Source organism: Gastrolobium bilobum, unplaced genomic scaffold (assembly GCF_033153095.1).
Source record: "Gastrolobium bilobum isolate Gb01-03AN ecotype WA unplaced genomic scaffold, APGP_CSIRO_Gbil_v1 utg4255, whole genome shotgun sequence".
NCBI classification, from domain to species: domain Eukaryota; kingdom Viridiplantae; phylum Streptophyta; class Magnoliopsida; order Fabales; family Fabaceae; genus Gastrolobium; species Gastrolobium bilobum.
The window spans coordinates 42,211-59,330 of record NW_026896790.1 but is presented as its reverse complement, the minus strand read 5'-3'; the positions used below and the strand labels follow the sequence as shown (position 1 = coordinate 59,330).

Here is a 17,120-nt window from a genome sequence, read left to right as displayed (position 1 = left end):
TTTATTACACTTATTTGTGCTCTTGATTAATAGTTTTAGGATTTTTTTATCACTTTATTGTTAGAATAAAGGACTTTTGGGTTGATTTAATTAGTTGGTCTCTTAATTGAATTTAATTTGTTTTTATCATAAATTTCCAGATTTACGTTGCTGCAGTATTTTGACCATAACTCTTGCTACATGTGTCCGATTAATTCAATTCTTGTCGTATTTTGTAGATAATTCAGAGGGCTACAAATATTATGAGATATGAAAGCCCAATTCGAACAAGAAGTTAGTCGAAGTTGGAGCCCAAGTTGGACGTTAAATGCTGGAATTTATTTAATTAGTTAGACTTGTAAATTTAATTAAGAACCCAATGCACATGAGGTCCAAGGCCATTGCTTTTATTTTATTTTATTTCATTTTTTTTATTATCATGGGCTAAATTTAGTGGAGCCCTAACCTGTTTTGAATATCGGTTAAAAAGGCGAGTTTAGGTAACTTTTTGGCAATCTTCGTTTGGGGAATTGTACGATTGACAGTTCGTTGGAGATTCATTTTTACCTTCTTTCTGTTCTTCATCTTCTTCTTTTGAATTTTCATTTTTACTTAGCCATGCTAGGCTAAGCCCTTCTTAATCAATCCAAGGTTTGAGGATTCCATGGTTTAATCCGGAGGACCTACGCCTCCCCTTTAACCGAATTTGTTTCCTCTTCCCAATTCAGATTTAACATCTGTGATTATGGGTGTTGAATATGAGATACTTAATTGCATTATTGGGAAGAGATTAATCGTTAGATTTAACGGTTAGATTGATTAACCCAATGATCTCAAGTCGAACGGGCAGAAACTATGCAATTGCATGAGTAGACGCGTCATATTTGACCAAACGCTAAACGATTACCTAGAGAGGGGTTTCTAAACGATTGCAAGAATCTCGATTCGTTTAGGATGAACCACGAAATTAGTAATCATTCTTCCAATGACGGATGTCCATGGAATCCCAACTTTGGGTTGATTGTTTTAATTATGATTTTAATCTCAATTTTTACATTTTGTTTTATTTTTATTCGAACTGAAGAAAAATCCCCCCTTTTATTTCCAATTTTTAATTAGCGATTTAAACCCTTGAAATTTCCTTGAGAGACGACTTAGGTTTTCCCCTTTACTACAAAATATTTACAAACCTGATTAATTTTATTTGCGCGAGTTCGACAGCTTGCATCAATTATAAGTTTAGTTTCATTTTTTTGTTAAATTATTGAATATTAAATATAATATACGCTACATAAATTAAAAATATTATTTAATATCAAAATGTGTTCTAACGTGTCAAAATCTAACATTTTTAGATATAATGTGTCAGAGTGTCGTATCGTGTCATGTCTCATATCGATGTCGGTGCAACATACTTAATTACGTACATTCAAACAGTGTGATAGGTGGGTTGAAACTTGAAAATGGATAGGTAGGTTGAAACTTGAAAGTGGATTTTATCTCTACATTGTCAAATAGTTCCACATTTTTAGGCTACCCTTAATCAAATTGTTTGATCCTTGTATAATTATTGTAAGGTATAACTGTGTCATATTAGATTAAACGATGTCGTTTTGGTGTATATGTTTGATATTAGTCTTGAGGCATGATATATGATCTTGCATTTTACAGTTTTTATCCTTTCTCTTGAGAGGCATATTTAGCCTAATATTTTGTATATGTTTGATATTAGTCTCAACATGCATATCTATACTGGCATGGAACCATAGTTTAGTATATGATGTATTTCAATTATTCGTCTTGTGTTCGTTATGCAAAAGTATGTATGTTTAAGTCTAATGAGTTTTAGCACAGAGTCAAACTCTAGGAATCCATGGATGGATTCTAATATGTTGATATCTTATCTGTCTGGACTTTTCTGCTTTACAGGGATTGTTCAAGATATGGGAATTGATCTCCGAAAAATACAGCCATTATGTTATCCGTTTGCCACTATCCGAAATGGTACAAGTTACCATATTTGGATAGTATTTTGACTATTAATTATAGTCATCGAAAAAAATATGAGTTCTGTGCAGTTATGGGACTATACAGATTATAAATATTGGAAAAAAAATTATGCATGAAAATACATAAAGATAAATAAATGAAAAAGTTGATTCACCTGTTTACACAAGGTAACAGTGATACCTATATGTCAAGTCTTTCGCTAAAGTAATTAATTTATGATGCATTTTTGTATTATATATATGTTGACAAATCGACTGCAGACGGAATGTCACAGAAAGGCCACAACATAGATGTGGACTTAATTTTCTCATATCACTGCATTCCTCAAGCCATTAACTTGGACTAAACTCAACCATATGTGATTAGAACATTAGTCGACCGACCATAAATTAAGTCAAGTCAATTGATCTATCTCGTTTCCTAAATTGAGGTTCTAATGTTTGGTCCAAACCACGTCAAGTTTATAATCAAGATAAGAATTAATTGTGTTTGGACCAACACCCATGGAGCCAAAATCTTTTTAAATCTTTGATCATCTTAAAAGATTAAATGTGATGTCGAAATTTGAACTTCAAACTTTCTTCAATTTTATTTTAGTCTAAGAAGATGAGGCCACTATCTTTCACCACCTTCCTTATTTGCCACCTATCAGGCAATCACCTTATTGGCAATGAATTTGCTACCTATCTTCTTCTTTTTTCAACATGATGAGTCTGTAACTAGTTGATAATATTGACAAAGATTTGTAGTTTTCATTTTTGAAAAACAAACTTGATAATATATGAGATGAACACCAATTTTTTTATACATAATTAATCATTATATGTATATTAGTCAATTCTTCTTGTTTAAGATTTTTTTTTTTTTTTTTAATCTCATGACATCGTTCTATCATATTTTTGAAATAAAAAATTCAAAGATATCGCTTTAGTATTTATAGCTCTTACAGTGGCAAAATGCAAACATTGGTCTTGGGACACCCAAATAAATTTCTCCAAATCAGCAGGGAAAATAATCCTTATACGCACAGAGTTGTTTCATGCACGGGGACGGATTCTCTTTTAAGATTGAGATCATCTACATTTTTTCCCCCTTTTTTGAACTTTAATCAATCTTAAATAAGAAAAATGTTTGATTATATATAGTAAAAGAAAATTGAAAACATAATTTGTAATAAAGGGTGAGATTGAGAACTGCGCCACATGCAATTCAGCCTTGAACTCTTGATGATCAAGATCCAGCTACTTTAATACGTTGGATACTCTGGCTTTGGGAGCAATGTTGTACTAGTGTTAATGTGCTCTGTCGTGGTTTGGTTGATACACAATCATTTACACATTGTGCAGAGTTTTTTATTTTAAGTTCAAACCCCGCAATGAAAACAATTATTATTGTTATGTGACTAGTATTTTTGGGTTAAACGCAGACTTACCTAAATGTTTGCTAATAGGCTATTTCCTAAATTCAAGACCTGCAACTCTACTTACAAACCGTATCCTCTGTATAAAGATCGAATGCTACGTGAGGTATTGCGTGTGGTGGTAAGTGGTAACAACGAAAAGATAATAGGTTCTGTTCACCAATGGTCAGATTAAAATTAAAATAATGCAACCCCCAAGGATAGCTCAGTTGGCAGCTGAGCTCCCAAGGGATTGATTGGTGCAGGGATCAAACCCTGCCTCAAGCAGTTTCTTGGAAAATTTTTGGGGGCCAGAGGATAGGCCAAAAAATCTTCGGTTGGGAGATTAGTCTCGTCTTTTCTCCGGTTGCGAAGCTTAGTACACCCACTCTTACAATGAGGGGCTAGCCCAAACGGTTCGTACCCCAAGGGCATAGTGCCCGGAGAAGGTTGAATGGGGATACCTCCTGGCAATGTACCCAAAAAAAAAAAAAATTAAAATAATGCTATTATTTAAAAATAACGGTTTTATTAAAATGTCAATGAGGCTTCAATGCAGTTAGGTGGTAGTTGTAGACTTGTAGTACATACTAAACCCAACACTCATGGTTTTATTAAAATGTCAATGAGGCTTCAATGCAGTTAGATGGCTGTTGTAGTACATACTAAACCCAACACTCATTTTCTTGAAAACTCTTTCATGAAATCAATTAGGTGATACGAGAGTCAGTGTGAGTTAGATGGCTGTTGTAGTACATACTAAACCCAACACTCATTTTCTTGAAAACTCTTTCATGAAATCAATTAGGTGATACGAGAGTCAGTGTGGTAGTAATAGTTGTACCGTGCTCGAATCGAGCTAGTCAGATAATCTCCGGGATGATAAAATATGTCATGACCCGCGAGTTGTCTCGTGACATGACACATCAAAACGTCTGTCATGTCGACTGTTGAATAAAACAGGTTGTGTTCAGGTTTGGAAAATAACACGAATTGTTATTGTGTCATGTCACGAGTTGACCTCACCATCAACTCACAAAATTGTTTTTTTGTACAAAAATAAATAAAAATTTAAATTTTAGAAATATTGCAAGTCAGGGATCAATCCATGTATTTTCAAGTCTTCTTGGTATTATTAAAAAAAAATATTTTAATTTTTGCATATCAACTTGTGTGACTTGTGGCAAATCATTTCTGGGTTTTAATTTTTAACCGATGAACAAAAACGTATTATGTTCAGATTGGATGATTTAACCAACAAATCAGATTTTGACACAACATGAAACTGATCGTGTACAGATTTTGTGACCCATGTTAGTGTAATGGATTACACTCTAAATTTCAGTTGACTTTAAGCCATTTACAACAGTTATTATGATGGTTTTGTTATTGTTACTTGCCAATTTTTATCTGTGTTGGCAATTTCTGGGCATGGTGCTAACTTGGCAATCTATCTACAGGAACAGTGATCAATTTGTCACATTTTTAAAAAAAAAATTACACAACTATCACACAAACAGGAAAATTTTTCAAAGTGTCATACAATTGTTAATGTGGCACCTTTCTGGTGCACCGTTCCCTACTGAGAGTAGCGAACTACGTGATAAAAAATGTTAGTTTGCTTTGATCATTTTCAGGACACATGGCAGGCACAGAGAAGTTCGCTACTGGGCACAGCAAACTACGTGCAACGTTCAAGTAAAAATAGTCGTTGGGTCACGTGTCTGATGTGGACAATTCGTTATCCTGTACAACGAACTAAGACCAAGTCAGAAAACAAACAAGTACGTGTCATTCACCTTATTCATTCATTTTTCTTTTATTTTCTCTCTCACCCTTGTTCTCTCCCGCCCATGTTTGCTTTCTGTATATATTGTATGTGTCATACAAGGACGTGTCACCCTTTTTCATTCATTTTTCTTTTATTTTCTCTCTCATCCTTTTTCTCTTCCGCCTATGTTTTCTCTCACCCTTTTTTATTCATTTTTCTTTTATTTTCTCTTTCTCTCCCGCCTATGTTTGCTTTGTGACTGGGCTTAGTTCGCTACATAGGGTAGCGAATTTGTCCACTTCAGACACGTGGACCAATGGCTATTTTGTTATGATCACTACACGTAGTTTGCTGTGACTAGTAGCAAACTTCTCTATGCCTGCCACGTGTCCTTGAAATACTCAGAGTAGACTCACATTTTTTACCACAAAATTTGCTACTACCAGTAGCGAACTAGGTGGCCATCAGAAAGATGCCTGTTGCAATCTCGGCAAGTATATCGGTCATACAAGTAATAAAGTGATGAGAAAGATATTGTTTTCACGAGGATTAATTGCACCAAGCACTATTCTCACTATTCTCCTTAATTTGGACATATCAAAATAATTGGAAGAGTAATTTTTAATTAAAATAAAAATAAAGACAATTGCAATTAAAATAAAATTCAGACAAGAATTCAGAAAATTAAAACGGAGTTTAAGAATTCAATAGTGGAGAGTGCAGCTAGGGAATATTTCACCTTCTAATTATTTCAATAACAGAGTTTAAATCAATTGCAATAATAATTCATCTCAATTATTTCAAACAATTCATCTTCTTCTAATTAATTGGTTGGTTAAATCCTAATGTCTTAGTGCCTTTAACCCAATTAGAACCTAATGTCTTAGTAATTCCTTTCAGATTAAGCATTAAGCTCGATAAATTATAAAAGTTTGTAATTCCTACAAGCCTATATCTAGATCATGCAAGAACTAGTGTTTTGCCCATGTTAGAATTAAAATTCCAATATGTCTATTGTGAACCCTAACTCTCAAATCCCTATATGAATGATATATTCATACGAGAATGTATAAAATAATTCCAAGATAAAACACAAACAAGTTGAGACAATTTATTAAAGAAACAACTTAAACCAAAATAAGTATTCACGTCGAATCCATAACCTAACTACAAAAGAAACTTAACCAGACATAGCTGGTTTAAACAAAACAAAGAAAAAAAAGAAAAAAAAAAGAGGTCATGGAAAAGAAGAAGAGAATTCTATGATTACTTAATTTCTTCAAGCTCATTCACTCTCTGAAATCTCCAGCTTTTGCTCTGTAAAACGCTCTTGTTCTAGAATTCCTTATGCAAAAGACCCCTCAATTAGGTTTCTTTTCCCTTTTTATATGATTCCCGAAATTTCCATCAAATCTTTGCACACAATCCTTCCTCAAATGCAATTTTATATCCACTTAAGTCAATCACGTGCTTCTGGCGCCAGTAGCGCCACTTTTGCGCTACTGGCGCAGACAAAATAAGGCTTTATTCTGGCACTAGCTCTAGTAGCGCTACCGGCATGGAAGATTCGAACTTTCTAACGCTTCTAGCACTAGTCCCGCACTACTGGCGTGGTGAAACAGTGGCTTCACCATATTCTGGCGTTTCTAGCGCATACTTGGCGCTCTTGGCGCGTAAGACTTTGATTTTCCTTTCTTTTGCTCTTGTGATTTGATCTTTTTTCATGTAATTTTACCTACAAAATACAAGGTTTTTCCATGAGAAGAGTCTGAGAATGGGTTAACAGTTGTTACAAGAATAGGCTTTTTCAACTCAATTTAAATTAAATCCTTGCTCATTTTAGCTTATAATTAAAACAATATATGTTGGAGGCATATCAATGCCACATCATCAAACAAAATTCCTACATGCTGTAGCGAACTTATACGCGTTGCATTTTGAGAAATTTTACTGTTCGCGCGTGACAGTTGATTAAAAAAATTTGAAAAATATAGCACTTAGTTCAATGTTCCTCTATCTATGGCTATGTCGTTTTTTCCTTTGATGATATATGGAGAGGCTTTTATCTGCCAGATTTTGTTTGTTTTTATGTAAGTGTTTGCATTGAACTGACCAAGGTCCAATGCTTTAGTGTTCTTTGTTAGTCTTGGATCTAAAGTTCTACTTGTGCTTTCGTTGCCTGGGTCCATTGCTCCTCTATTAGCACTTAGCAGTTAGCACATGTAATATGTGAGATCGTGCCCTGTTTTCGTTTGTTGGCGCCCAAGCCGAGTGTGTGGATTAAAAAACTTTTTTAAATTAAAAATAGATAAAAACACAAAATTTGAGATATATAGTTTTCTTCTTCTCCTGGATCAACAAAAATTAAAACATCTCAAGTTTTTTGTGTGTGTATGTGTATGTGTGTGTGTTTTTTTTTTTTTTTTTATCTTGGTCTAAGAGTAAAAGAGAAAAAGAAAACTTCTCAAGTTTTGTATTTTTTTATTTTTTATCTTTTTCAACTTAAATGAAATTAAAAATTGATAGTTTCAATTTAATTACATATAAATGGTTAAAATATTTCCACTGTTAATAAATTAACCCCGCGGTAATAGAAAAACATATTATAATAGTTTTTAGAATTTGAGAACTAATTAAGACGAACTAAAGTTAAAAATACTGTAATAATTTAAAAAATTATTTTATGGTTTTTCATTTATACTTAGTTTATTTATTGTTTCCGTATTTTTTTTATAATTTTGACACTATTTTATGCATATGTATATAATTTATATATAATTAACACAAAATCGTTCTATAAGGTAATAATAATAAAAAGAAAACAAAATACTTTATATCCATAGATAAAGATTTCTAATTGCCTTCAGACTAAAAATAATCTCAAATTAACGCATAAGAAAGTTGAATATAAAATATAAAATTATCAAAACAGCAACGTGAACTGCAGCTCCATGGAAAAAGTATCCAATTTGTAGGTGGCATTATGTTTCCTGAAATTCATTTTAATATTGTGATAAAATGGTTTCCCGAAAATCACATTTTGGGCTTTGAGCCCAAATATGATGGTGTGCTCCAGCGTGTGTTAAGCCCTGTTGTTAAGGTCTATAATAGTCGCAACTAGACTGTCTTTCATGAAAAAGCAAGTCTACCCACCACTCTATAAATATTTGTTTCTTCATAAGATATGGATAATTTTGTTATTGTCTCATCAAATAATACAAGGGAGAAAGAGAGGAAGATCTTATGCGGTACAATCTCTTGATGATCTTAGGACATGGACTATTGAAGTTTGTTTATTAACTTGGTGTTCTAAATTCATGCGTCTATGATCTAAGGCATACTTTTTCTGTGTTTAAATTTCCTACATATGGTTACACTTATTGGAAAACTTATCTATATAAGGCTGTATTTATGGTTACATTTGGCACGATTGTATTGCACGAAATGGGTTATGCTTGGCGTTTTTTTGTCATAAGGAAAAATGATCTTGACTCATTCTTAGGCATTGATGCTACTTTTATAAAAATGATGTTTCATTATCATCCTAATCACATAGATGCAACCGGTTATCATCCAGCACTTTCTTTTATAAAGAGCTGAAATATGTTGCTATTGACGCATGATCTTGAACTTGGAATAGATTTTGGTTCAAGATTTTTACCAAAATGACGTCTTGTGCATCTACGATTTTTACTTTCTTTTTGCATCTTGAGCTGAAATCAACCTATTTTTGTAAGTATAATTTATTTCAGTGTTATGATAGTCTTTCTCATAATAATTTTTTAATATTTTAACCCAAAACGATGGCATTTTGAGCTCAATGTAGATAGACCGTAGAAAAATCGAACCCTTATTTTATATAAGAAAAAAGTTTTTTTGCGTCTTGTGCATTTTTTTATTGAAATATATTTATATTTAATCAATTATATAGACAGACTCATGTTATTTTTTATTTTTTTTTGGAGTTACCCAACCCTAATTATCTCTTTGAGACGAGTTGGCTCCCTCCGGTATCCCCACGAGCTTCGACTCTTTGAGCCGGCTATGGGACTAATTCGGAGTGCGGGGGAACAGTGATGGCTAAAGGTTCAGCCACCTCCCCAAGAATGCATTCAGCGGGAATCGAACACATATCCAACCCCACTAACTGAGCGCCAAGTTACCAACTGAGCTGCACCCATTGGGTACAGACTCATGTTATTTTATTAAGGTATGATGATTTATATGTTTACCTTTCTATGTTTTTAATTCATGATATGAAGAATTTCTATTTTATAGTTCTCTAATGTTAAATAACAATAAGACATAAATATAATATACACTTTTATAATTTATTTATTGATTTGTTTAAAACTTTTTCCTCTAAAAATTTAGGATAGAGTCATTATCATTTATTTGGCTATTAAAATTTATGACTTTTTAAATTTAAATTATAACAGAACATTACTTGTTTACTTATCATACATAAAAATTAATACATACAATTTGTATATACAATGGGATTAATTTATAGAATTCATCATTTTTTCTTTATTATTTTGAAATTAAATGTTAACAAATTAAGGAGATTAGATTCATAACATGTTGCATGTCACGCTAAATTATAATTTATTTATTTTTTTGGTACATTAAACATACATCAAAACATTATAAAACATCATAACATGTTGCATATCACGCTAAATTATAATTTAAGCATACATCAAAACATTAAGTTTCTAAATATTAAATTAAACATACATTAAAATACTTTTAAAAAAAAAGCATAGCAAGGGCTAACTAGTTTAGAAAAAAAACACAACAAGAAGATGAAAAGGGCTTTTTGACCCTTTTGCCCCTAATTAAATAATTAATAACCAATTTGCCCCTCCCCAGAACTATCCACCATCCTGCCCCCATTTAGTCGATTAAGTTGCACTTTTAATCGACTAAATGGGCTAAACTCAGAAATCATGAAACGCGAATTTTAGTCGACTAAAAACTCACCTTGATCGACTACATTGTTTGCACTTTTAGTCGACTAAGCACATTATTTAGTCGACTAAATGTCGCAGATCAGGTTTTTTAAAAACCCCCTCATTTCGCAAAGGGGGTTATTTTCAAACCCTAATCGACTAAATCGCTCCATTCCGTCCCCTCTCTCCAACCAAGTCCGAATCTCAACCCTTGAAGGTGCGATTGAAGCTTCCTTAGTTCACACTTGCAAAATCGACATTTAGGTAACGTATTCTGACTTGCATTTGGTTTTAAGTTTAGTTTTTTTTTTGTTTTCTCCATGCATTTGATTTCTGTTTGCGGTTTTGTGGATTTAGGTTAGGGGTAGGGTGCTAAGTTTGATGTGAGGGTGAGGGTTAGGGTTGATGTGGTGCCTTAGGCTTAGGGTTAGGGTTATATTAGGGTTAGGGTTAGGGTTAAGGTTTATGTTGTTGTTTTGTTTGGGTTGTAGTGTTAGGGCAAGGAATGGGTTTTTGTGATGTGCTAGGGGTAGGGTTAGGGTTAGGGTTAGGGTTTCTGTTTTAGGGTTAGGGTTAGGGTTTCTGTTTTCTGTTTTATTTTAGGATTAGGTTTTGTTTTTTATATTGAATTTTAAATTTTTTGATATTGTTATTGTTCATTGATTTTTGTTTCCACTTGCATTGTAGGTACAGTTGTTCCATGGCTGGCCATAGAAGATCGTCTAGCACTGGAAATGAGAGACGACAGAAGCTACGACAAGATCGTCCGTCTTCGTCAAGGCCACAAGAGGAAGACCCCTCTGCTGTTGACCTCCCATTCGGATACTTGTTCTAGAATGACCCGGTGGTTCATGAATCTTTTGTCCGTGACTTTGTTAACCGACCGATTTGTGGGGCCAAATCATTTGATACAGCCTTTTTTGAACAAGAAGGTTTTAACATTGTGAGGTGGTTGGAGGAATCACATCTTAGAACCTTGGCTGAACTGTCGTGTTCATATTCTGAGCTGCATGTACGGGCCTTCTACCATAACCTCAGCTACCATCAGGGTGAGCTGAGGTCTAGGGTCTACGGGGTGGAGATCATCATGACGGCTCCGGTATGGTTGGAGTTACTGGGGTATAACTTTGATTCTGCGCAGACTGTGGAATATGACGCAGACAGCAGGACCATACTTCCAGGATATACACGCGGTGATGCCGTGCAGGAGCAGAGAAGAGTCTGTGGGCAACACATTGCCTATACGGTGGGGTTGCTTACTGTGGAGTCCCGCATACTACACCATGTCATCACCCACATTCTGTTTCCGCGAGCGTTCAATCATTCCAGGGTGTTGGAGCATGACATTCCCATCATGTGGGCTATCCGACATGGTACTTCGGTGAACTGGAGGCACTACATCTGTTGGATGATGTATAAGGCCAAACACAAGGGTGCACTTCCATTTGCTTGTCTTGTTCAGAGGATATTGGAGCATTTTGATGTTCCCATGGGTAATGTGACCTTGAAGAAGACCACAGGGTATAATCATAAGTTTGGAAAACGTCTACTGGAGCAGTGCAAGATGACAAAGAACCCCCAAACAGGAGTGTGGCAGTTCACAGATGCGGCTGATGTTGAGGTTCCTGATGTTGCTCCAGTTGTAGACATGGTTGAGCCCGAGGTGGAGGATGATGATGACGATGATGATGAGGGTGACCAGCAGGAGATAGCTGAGCCTGAGGGTGGGTTTTCATTACGTGATGTCATGAAGGGCATAAACGCCACGCTGAAGAAAATAGGAAAAATGGCGCTGAAACACAAAAAATGGAGGAAGAGTCACGTGCAGAAGGGAAATGAAAGATTTACACATATACAGGGACGGTTCAAGGGTGTTGAAGATAGGCTTGCTCGTCTAGAGCTTGGACGAGGACAGCAGATTGAGGATGTTGCAGGGCAGGGGGCTGATGTGTCAGATGAGGATGACGAGGAGACGGCGTCCGAGGAGGATGAGGATTAGATTTAGGGTTTATGTTTCTATTTTACGTTTGTAGTGTATGTTGTTATGTAATTGACTTCGGTCTTCCTATTTGACATTTGTAGTTTATGTAATATTATGGTTATGAAATGAACTATTTGATGTTCCCATCATGTTGTGAACCGTTTACGTAATTATTGCTATTTTCTTGTTTACAAATGAAGGAACAAATATCTTTTACCTTCTTGTTTTCAATTTGTGTCTAATCACAGTCCAACGGGTCTAAAATGTCCAATGAAATTCAGAACAGGTGCTCATAACAGAGTTAAATGAAGAACACAAGTTTCGGATACCCTAACCCAAGATTTATGCAATACATGTACATTCGTGGTTTATAACCTGTACAATACTATTTTGTACCTGAAAGTGTGTTCCCCAAGTCATTATATGTGTGTACATTGATATTCGATCGATTCCGTGCCAAAAAAATGCGTGCAAAACAGAATGGGGTGTCAAAACCAGTTATTTAGTCGAGCAACCTGTACTGGTTTAGTCGACTAAACTGTGTAGTCGACTAAACCAGTACAGGTTGCTCGACTAAATAACTAGTTTTGACACCCCATTCTGTTTTGCACGCATTTTTTTGGCACGGAACCGATCGAATATCAATGTACACGCATATAATGACTTGGGGTACACACTTTCAGGTACAAAATAGTATTGTACAGGATTCGTATGCGATTGGGTACGTATTACCCCAAACCGTTTGTTTACGCAGCGGAATAACACTCTCAGGTTCACCATCGTCTTCACTGTCCATATCCTCGTCATGCTCATCCTCATCCTCGTCTATTTCCCTTAGTGGTATCTGACTTAAGACAGGTGCAGGTGCAGATAAACCGAACACTCTGTCTTCTTGACTTTGACTTCTTCCATGCACAGGTGCAGATGAAGATTGACCACAATCTATTCCAACATATATCTCAATAAAGTTTTGAAATTTTCGGTCCACAATTGCATCTATGACACAGTCCACATCTTCATCGTCACATATATCATTACCAATGTAGAATATAGCATCCTTACCAACTGTAGACTCTACCCTGGCGATCATCCGTTGAACGCCATGGCAGCCGTGTAGCCCCAATTTTTGGTGAATCCTCTCCTTCAGCTCATTGTACGTAGTGCCCCGTTTGATTTTCAACATTTTCGTTTTTCCTTCAAATTGAACACCGTTGGGGCCTTCATAATGCTTTCCATCATAGTAAATCATGGTAACATACATGTTTGGACTTGAGCTCATCTTTCACACGAATTTTGGGGGTAGGAATCAGATTTTAGGGTTTTGGGTTCGGATTTGGGGGAAACAATTGAGAAATAAAGGAAAATGACAATGATTTCACAATTACTATGCCTTAGAGGTGGTGGGATGAAATGGAAGGGTGATTGGAAGGTTCACAGCTGACAAACAAGAGAAAGAGACCAAGAGAGGAGTTTTGATTTCGAATATAATGAAAATGAGACCAAGAGAGGTCTGGATATAGGGTTTTTCGCGACATTTAGTCGACTAAATAATGTGCTTAGTCGACTAAAAGTGCAAACAATGTAGTCGATTAAGGTGAGTTTTTAGTCGACTAAAATTCGCGTTTCATGATTTCTGAGTTTAGCCCATTTAGTCGATTAAAATTGCAACTTAATCGACTAAATGGGGGCAGGATGGTGGATAGTTCTGGGGGAGGGGAAAATTGGTTATTAATTATTTAATTAGGGGCAAAAGGGTCAAAAAGCCAGATGAAAAGGGTATGAAACTTATTAATTGGCAGCAATAGTAGGATGACACATTTCCATCATATGTTTTGGGGCTGTAATACAGCTGCCACCACTAAATCTTAGAAGGGAAGGAACTTTTGATTTGATTAAGCTACCTCGTGACATCAATTATATTCATTTTTTTTTTGGTGATTTCACTGAACAAGCAAGTGCAATCCTAAAAAGTGAAATTAAACATTTCTCTACGTTAGGATGCATAAGGCCTACGATCTCGTTGTCAATTACCCTCACTAATTCATTGGGAAGAATAATCGGGTCCACAATCTGCAAAAGGTTACTCGGAATTGAAATTTTAACATAATTAAGGAGATTATGACCATTCTTAAACATTTCATCAGTATGTCTCCTTCTAGTTAATATTTCTAAGACCACGATTCTGAAACTATACACATCGCCTTCAATTGACACCTCCGAACTCATTGCATACTCTGAAATATAATGCAAATAAATTAATGTCATTATAGTTATCATCAAAAATTTAAACCAAAAGAAAATAAAAGGTCAATAAAAGAAGTGCTAAAACATGAAATTAAAAGCTTTCACAACTTAACACTTATAATACCTAGAGGAGCATAACCAATGGTTTCCTTTATTCCATTTGTACTACTTTGCATTAGAAAGACTACAACATTTGAGAGCAACCTTGCTAAGCCAAAATCACTCATGTGAGCTACTATGTAATCATCAAGAAGAATAATGCTAGGCTTTAAATCACAATCAATGAAAACATGCTCACATTCGTGATGAAGATAATGAAATGTTGAAGCAACATCGATAATAATATTTAACCTTTCCTCAAGGTTCAATGATCTAGGCTGATCTACGATTTTTGTTATGAGATGCAACCAACTTTCTAAGCTTTCATTTGACATGTACTCAAAAACTAGAGCTTTAAATTCTTGACCATTGAAATTTGTGCTAGAACATGTTAAAATCTTAACCAGATAACGATGCCTAATATTTTTTAGTGTATTACATTCAACCATGAAACTCTTGTGAGCTTTTTTCTTTTGAAGGCTTAGGACCTTTATGGCAACAACTTTATCTTCTGGCTCAATATTTTCTTTGCACACATAGTCAAAACTTCCAAATCCTATCAAGTTTCTTATCAAAACCCATTGGTTGCATGATATAGGTTTTGGTATGAAACTTTGGCCAGCTTATCAATTGTTTTGGAATCATGAGTTAGTTTATTGTTTCTTTTTTCATCCCGTAGATAATTAGAATGAATGATAATATGAGAAGAAAAGCAACTACACTAACCATCACTGCTATCAACTTGAAAGTGTGGTGTTTTGCATGTTTCTCACCTTTAACAAAGCATGGTGGTAGATGTAGTTCCGAAATACCTCCACAAAGCTTTTTGTTTCCAATCAATGCTATTTTGCTTGCATTTTGAAAAACACCTTCAGTTGGTACTTCATCATCCAACATGTTAAAAGACACATTCAAGTATCCAAGAAAGAAACATTTTGCAGACCTTGAGGAATTGAACCAGACAAGTGATTTTAGGATAGTCTAAATGCAGAAAACCTTTCAGCGAAGGTAAAGAGGTTGGTATGATTCCGCGGAAAGAGTTCCCTTGTAAATAAAGGTACTCCAAACTTGTACATTCTCCAATGGTTTTAGGAATATTACCAGATAGATGATTCTTAGAGGCATTCAACACATCAATATTTTTTAGTAGACCCACTTCATTTGATAGACTGGAGTTGTCAAAGAGGATAGACTAAAAATCTCTGAGGATATAGTTCCTCTAAGGTTGTTTTGTAAAATGTCTAGGTATCGTAAATTTTGATAGTTTCCTTTATTTGGAGGAATATTTTCTTCAAACATATTTTGTCCTAAACCCAAATGAAATAATAGACTGAGGTTGCCTATTGAAGCTAGTATATCTCCTGACAGTTTGTTCCCCTATAAATGTAAAAGTTTCGTATTTTGAAACTTCCCAAAATAATATGGAATAATCCCTTCAAAGTGGTTAACTTCCATGGTCAAGACAATTAAGCTAATTAGATTTTCTAATTCTGCAGGAATTTTGCCTGATATCTGACTACCCCTGAGATATAATTGACTAAGTTAGTTGGATAAATTGCCCAAGGAATTTGGCAAAAACCCTCCAAAATCATTGGAGGATATATCAAGCATAGTCAACTTACTAGAATTTGTCAATGATATTAAAAACCCCAAATCCTTAGTTGAATTGTCACCTAGATTGTTCCCAGACAAACCTAGGAAAAACAGATCTTTTAGCTTCCTCAGACTTGGAACTTCTCCCATGAAATGGTTATGACTGATATTAAGTATTCGAAGGATAAGAGCATTTGCAATGGAAGTAGGGATTGGATATGAGATTTGATTCCCACCAATTTCTAATACTTGGAGATTGGGAAGGGTAAGGAACATGCTGGGTGGAAGAGAGCCATTAAATATATTCTCTGAAACTGATATTAAAGTAAGAGATGACATATTATAAAGACAAGAAGGAAATATACCAGACAATTTGTTGGCACTCACTGCTACGATTGTCAAGTTTTTGAGGTGGCATATTTCTTGAGGAATATCTCCCTCTAAGTTATTAAAACTCACTGAAAGTTCAGTTAAGGATGATAGATTCCCTATGAATCATGGGAGTCCTCCAATTTAATTATTTCTTGCAACGTAGAAAAATTGAAGCTTCATAAGAGATGCAAGGTGATTTGGTATTTTGCCAACCATATTGTTCCCAGATAAGAATAAGACTTCGAGATCAGAGCAATTTGTCAAGTTTGTAGGAATTTCCCAAATCAACGAGTTATTGCTGAGATAAAGTATATGTAGTTGTAACAATCGACCCAATTCTTGTAGAATTTTCCCATAAAAGTTGTTTGCAAGGTTGAGGTTTATAAGAAAAGAGAGATTGCCAACTTGTGGAAATATAAACCCATGCAACTGATAACCTTGTAGATTCAACACAGTAAGTCTTTGATTAATGGAGCTGCATGTGATTCCATGCCAGTTACAGAAGTGGATAGAACTATTTCAAGAACCTAGGATTCCATATGGGTCGTCACTGAATATTGATTCCTTGAATTCCAGCAGCGCCAAGCGGTCAGTCTCATTTTCTGATGCAGGAGAAGTTGCATTTGTGCCAAACCAGAGTGAGTTCAAAGTGAAAAGAATAAACAAGTGAAAGCCTACAGACCAAATTGCAGGCAACATGAGAGAAAATGGCTTCAT

General features: G+C 35.1%; 1 pseudogene; it reads right to left on the bottom strand.

Annotated features, from left to right (window-relative positions):
* Nucleotides 1-13,992: 13,992 nt before the first annotated feature.
* LOC133302004 (probable LRR receptor-like serine/threonine-protein kinase At3g47570) lies at nt 13,993-17,120 on the bottom strand (annotated as a pseudogene).